The 5,639-nt window shown below is 39.0% G+C and overlaps 1 long non-coding RNA gene across 1 annotated transcript; it reads right to left on the bottom strand.

Annotated features, from left to right (window-relative positions):
• Window positions 1-522: 522 nt before the first annotated feature.
• On the bottom strand, window positions 523-5,334 carry LOC118164611. Its single transcript, XR_004749581.1, has 3 exons — window positions 5,229-5,334; window positions 2,587-2,660; window positions 523-858 (listed from the first exon to the last, which is right to left on the bottom strand). It is a non-coding gene; the product is annotated as an uncharacterized LOC118164611 (long non-coding RNA).
• Window positions 5,335-5,639: the final 305 nt, after the last annotated feature.

Genomic DNA, 5,639 nt, shown 5'->3' with positions numbered 1-5,639 from the left:
CTTGCTTCAGTCAGAAGTTTCTCAGATGGACTGGGGAAATGATAACGCCTTTAGTGCAGTGTGTGGTAATTTCTCTTTGTGTGTGATGTTTTTTCAGTGACACTGCTTATTTTTTTCATTCAACCTGCACATCACTTAGATTGCTTGAAGCCATTAGACTTGATGATTTCTTTGCAAAATGAAGTGGAAAAACAGATTCAGTCAAGGCCAGCATCTGAAGGAACCCATTGTTTGCAGTGGTTCAATTTAATTTGAAACATATCACATCAGTTTCTATTGTTAAGTTTAGTATTTCACCACTATGGAACCTGATGAGATTAAATTGCATTTTCACTGTAAAATCAGATTTAGCTGTTTGAGTGATGAACTGGTGAGGGATTGTATTTCATTATGCATATTGCAAAGAAAAGAACATGCCTTGCCACATAATAGTAGCTTACACACAGCTAGTTTTTTTTTTTTTTTTTTTTTTTTTTGTCTTTTTAGTTTAATGTACGTTTAGGTGTGAATAGTTTTTGCATCAAAAATGCCAATATCTCTAAGTTTTAAGCTCCCTGACTTTGGGTACTCTTACAGTTGGCAGTGAACTTGAATTTACAAAGTGATTACTATGCTCCTTTAAAGTGTTATGTTGTTCTTCTCATAACCTTGGATGTTCCAACACTCCGTAGCTGAACACTGTTGTTTGTTTAAGTGCAGTGTGATTAGCTGTCCTTGAAAATATAATCTGTGACAGTTTGAGTGTGCAGCAAAATGCCAGGAGCTGAAGTATGCAGGAACATCCTCTACCCCAATCAGGTGTACTTATGCACGCTACAGCCAGTATAGCATGTTGTGCCTTGATTTGGGAAAATATTCCTGTGAAAGACAACACAGATACAGGCAATCAAAACACACAAGTTTTACAGAGGTGTGTAAGTTTAAGTCTTAGTATTAAAACATCTTTAAGTGTGGATATTTTCCTGAATTATAGCCTTAGATTTATTACCACTGATGTCCAGCAATTGAAACACTGTCAGGCAGCTGGATTTGGGAGGCCTATTAATCCCTTTAATAATTTGAGATTGCCCATTAATTAGGTTTACAAACTCTTCGAAGCATCCCATGTCTTAGATTTCTGTAAAACTGGAATGCTCAGAGTTTCCAGCACAAGTGTGCTTTCAGTTATGAAGTAGGAATGTATTTGTTTACACACAATTAAAAATCAACATTTTGCACATTTGAGTGCAGAAGGCACTTTTCTATAGGTAAAACTTCTGAGGGGTTGATAAGCTATTTGCTCTACACAGGAACCCAGAATTTTAATTATTTTATTTTTCATGTAATTATATGAGCCACAAAATCTATTCAAATATCAACAACATGGTTCTTCTGTGATATTACAACCTTTTTATTTCTAAGAAATTAAAGAAGTTCAGTGCAGCCTGGAAGAATTCAGTCTTTGATCTGATAGGTAAAAATTAAGCATGGAAAGCTCTTGCAGTGTACAATTGATCAAACTAGCAATTCCTTTTTCTGTTCCTGCTTGAAATTTGTGGGAGGATTTCTTTTTTAAAAATGTTATAATTGCCAAAAAAAAAAAAAAAAAAAAGTGTTTAAAGATTGAAGCTGAGGATTAGAATGTTTCCTCAGAGAACAAAATCAGTTGCTACAGATCTAGGGCCATTTGCCTTAGACTGTTAGCAGGTTTGTAAAATACAATGGTGTTAAGCAGACTGAGAAATGTACAGCTTGAAAGCCTGTTTGAGAGCACCATGAAGTCTAACAACTATTTGCACCCTCAAGCCAGCTAGTTTTGTTTGACTGATTCCTCCTTTCTTTCCCGTAGCTGCAGCTCTGAGTCTCCGCACTCTCCTAACTCACACCTGGCACAGTTATTTATGTTCATTGCAACGTACCACGGGCAGAAGTAGAAATTAATGGACCACTTTGGTTTAACCACATCAGCATCATTTTGCATGGCTCATGTCACCACAGAAACAGAAAAGTACTAGCAGAATGAGATGCCTGGTATAATCTGCTTTCTGTACAGTCCAGTCCTATGCTAAAGCATCTGCTTGTTCAGTCCCTAAGTCCTGTACCTCCAGCTGCCATTCCCATCATCGCCAGAGCTTACAGGCTGTTGTGTTCCATATTATTGCCACCCAAAATGAACAATAGCAATATGCCTCCCTCTGAAATCTCTTAGCCAGGATGTTGTGTGAAATAACAATTTGTCACTGCATTTCCTAGGAGGTACTAGGTACTATTTTATTTCAGAAAACCAAGGGCTTCTCAAGCCTTGTTTTTTCACAGCAGGAACAGCTTTACTGGCTGCCTCTGATTCCAGAGATGAAACAATTTACATCTCTGGTGGTTTCTGTGTTTGTCGCACTATTTGCACACAACTTTCTTTCAGTTTGTGCACTATGGCTCTTAGTTAGCTAAGCAGTCAAGAGAGGACTTACACACAACTGCTGAAAAAAAAAAAAAAAAAAAAAAAAAAAAGAACAGATATGGTTATTATTAAGCAATTACAGGCCTGGACGTCTCAGCCAATTATCATGATCACAACCCTGTTCTGCCTATTGTAAGCAACCATCCTACCTCAAGCTGTGATCTTGTCAGAGCCCATAAGCAAAACAGAGCAGAGCTGGTGAGGCAGCAAGATGGATTTTTCTCTGGAAATAAGGCAGACAAATAAAATGAATTGGTAATTTGCAAGGTAGCATCTCATACACTCATCATTGCCAGCTTACAGAATTTTATCCTGATTCTTGTGATAACAGCATTTGTTTTGACTCCTGATTTTCCAGGCTAATAAGGAAAAAATAACTTGTAATTTATTTGAGATTGATAAAGGAGATTTGAAAGATACCCCAGCTGTAGGCATTAGATAGTAAACAACCCCTTTATACATTACTTTTTACTGTCACATTCTTGATGGATGACTCATCAGTTTTGAACATCTGGGCAAAAAAGAAGCACTTTACCCTTCTGGTGAGACATCAGCCACTGTCATTTTGCTGCTTGCATTTCTGACTTTCTTAGACTGCTCACCTGTACCAGGTGTGAAACATTGTGACCATCAGAAAGACCTCGGGTGACAACCTCTCCTGTGCTGAGGAAGTCAAAGGCTGTATTTTTCTACAACATCAAGCCAGAATAAGCCTTTGCTATCATAGAAAAAGCTACCCCTGCCTCTGTTTCCCATGCTTGCTACATCTTATTCCCACATTGTTACTTCCCCTGTGCTAATTCAACCTCCTGTGAGCTTATGATGTGAAAAAAAAACTTATGATGTGAAGAGGACTAACCCCAACCCTCCCCACCCAATTTAAAATAAAAATATTATCTAGATAAGCTGGTTTTAACACAGTTTAATGGCCCCAGAAAACTTATGGACTTTACAAACCACTCTCGCAGTCTTCTTAAACAAGTAAGAATAACCTCTTATCTTTACAGCAAAGATGACATATAACAGAATTACAATGAAAAAACAAATCAGCAGTAAATGGATATTCCTTTGAACACCCCGGAGTGACCTATCATCTAACTGGGTCTGACATGTGGGATTAGAGACCGGAAAGCAGGCTGCTCTGCATAAATGTGTGTGCCCCAGCCCCAGCTGGGAGGCAGCGTGAGCCTGGTTTGCCCACGCTGGACCTGATGGGCCTGCTGAGAAGTGCTTTGTTCCCAGGCAAAGTGCTGGAAGCATTCTATCAATTTGATTGAATTGATTTTTAAAGGTCTTCAAGCCATAATTTCTTTCTCTGTGCTGGAAGGCAATTCATTCTGTGGTTAATTGTGGACATAGCTGAATAGTTTACATTAGGACTATAGTAATAGTAGGGCAGAGATTTGTTAAAGGATAATGTAGCTACTAGAAAATGAAGGTGCCTCATTGTCAACACTGGAGGCGTAAAAGTCCCCAGGCAAAAGATTTGATGAACCAGACAAATCCTTTGTCACTTAACAGTCTGCAGCATTCTTTCATGTAGCAGAAAAAGATACTTTGGAAGTCTGAACAAATACAAGATAAGAAGTCCTCAGCCACTGGTTTGGCTTTTCCATACCAGATTAAAAGGCTGCAATGCTAGAATGAGTTTTATGTTTGGCATACAGCAGAATCTCCCCTTGGCAAATGTAAACACATCAAGCTCTCTGTGAAGACTCCCTCACAGCTTTGGCATAAAAGGAAAGCCCAGCCTGGGTTGGAGGTGAGGGATTTTTGCGTACAGTGAGAAAAGCTTTCCAGGAAAGGCTATTTTCTTCCCTCCCTTTATGCAGTCTGAATTACATTAGATGTTCTCCAACCCTTGGACAGTCAAACCCTATAAAGAAAAGAAAGATGTCAAGCACAGGCTTGACTTAAACAGCTGCAATGATTTAAGTTACTAACCCATAATGGTTTCTTAGAGACTCTCTACTGGGGATACTTACTTCCCAAGCTCTTCTCGTGAACAGATGGGATCACACAAGCATTCTCTTTGGAGCAGCTAAGGAGGTGAGCTGAGTTAATTTGGCTGATACTGCTTGAATTAGATGACAAACAATTCACCTTTCATTCAATCCGAGGTGGAAAACCCATGAGCTCCAGCTGGCACATCCAAACAAGTCTGCAGCTCCAGCTAGCTCTGCAGGGCAGGGCAGCTCCAGGCCTTGAAATGCAGTCCACATGCTCACCCCAGGGAATTAGCAAGCAGAGCTAAACTCTGATCTTGTTAATCAGAGATCATTATCTTGGTTCAAACACTGCACAGAGAAAGGTCATCACTTAACTGATGACATTTTTGTCCTTTGGGTCCATCCTTTGAGTTCTCCATTTTCCTGCATACAATTACTTTTTATATATGTAATTGGGTTTGAACCTCTCTCTGAATGACAGAGTATATTGCCTTCCACTTAGACCATCAGTCATATTAAAATTAACTCATCTGAAAAACATTGACACTTACATGAAAAATGTGTTTTTAATAAACTGTCAATGCTGACTGCAGCTTGGTTTTAACTCAGACTCTATAATGAATTAAAGCATTTAGCTAATGAGAGCATATCCAAGACAGCTACCAGAACAGTAAATATGGTGTAGAATTACTTAAACCATTCAAAGCCACATTTTTTTATGAGTCATTATTCTGCTTGGATTTTATACCAGTTTGCACCTGAGTGCCCTGACCTGTACTTATTACCTCTCCATACCTAAAGCCTACCTGCCTGCGTACATACTTTTTATGCATTAAAGTTACCTTTAAGTAGCCTCATGAAAAATAAGGGCTTCGAAATTCTGAAGGAAAAGAATAAGACACGTTTCTTTAATCTGAAATGATAGTAAGCCTAGCTTTCCTTTTCTTCCTGTTCATACTGATGATGAAAGAAACTTCAGCTGGGACTCAGGGCATTTTACTAGACAAGAAAAAGCATTTCTGTTTGCCGCTGCGCTAAGCAAAACACTGCCATCTAGTAGCCTGCAAGGAAGGGATTGCTGGTGCAGTTGTGTGACTCACCTACACGTGGGCTGGTTTCCCAAAGGGTTGGTCCATTTTGTTGTCATTTTGTTTTCTCTTCAACTGCTGCTTTACCAGCAGTAATGATGTTGATTCAGATGAACTTTTCAAAGGAAACACAGCTGAAATACTATTTGCAGAGTTTTAAATAGG

The sequence above is a fragment of the Oxyura jamaicensis genome, chromosome 1 (genome assembly GCF_011077185.1).
Source record: "Oxyura jamaicensis isolate SHBP4307 breed ruddy duck chromosome 1, BPBGC_Ojam_1.0, whole genome shotgun sequence".
In the NCBI taxonomy this organism is placed as follows: Eukaryota; Metazoa; Chordata; class Aves; order Anseriformes; family Anatidae; genus Oxyura; species Oxyura jamaicensis.
The sequence above is the reverse complement of the archived record's forward strand: the minus strand, read 5'-3'. Positions and strand labels throughout refer to the sequence as shown.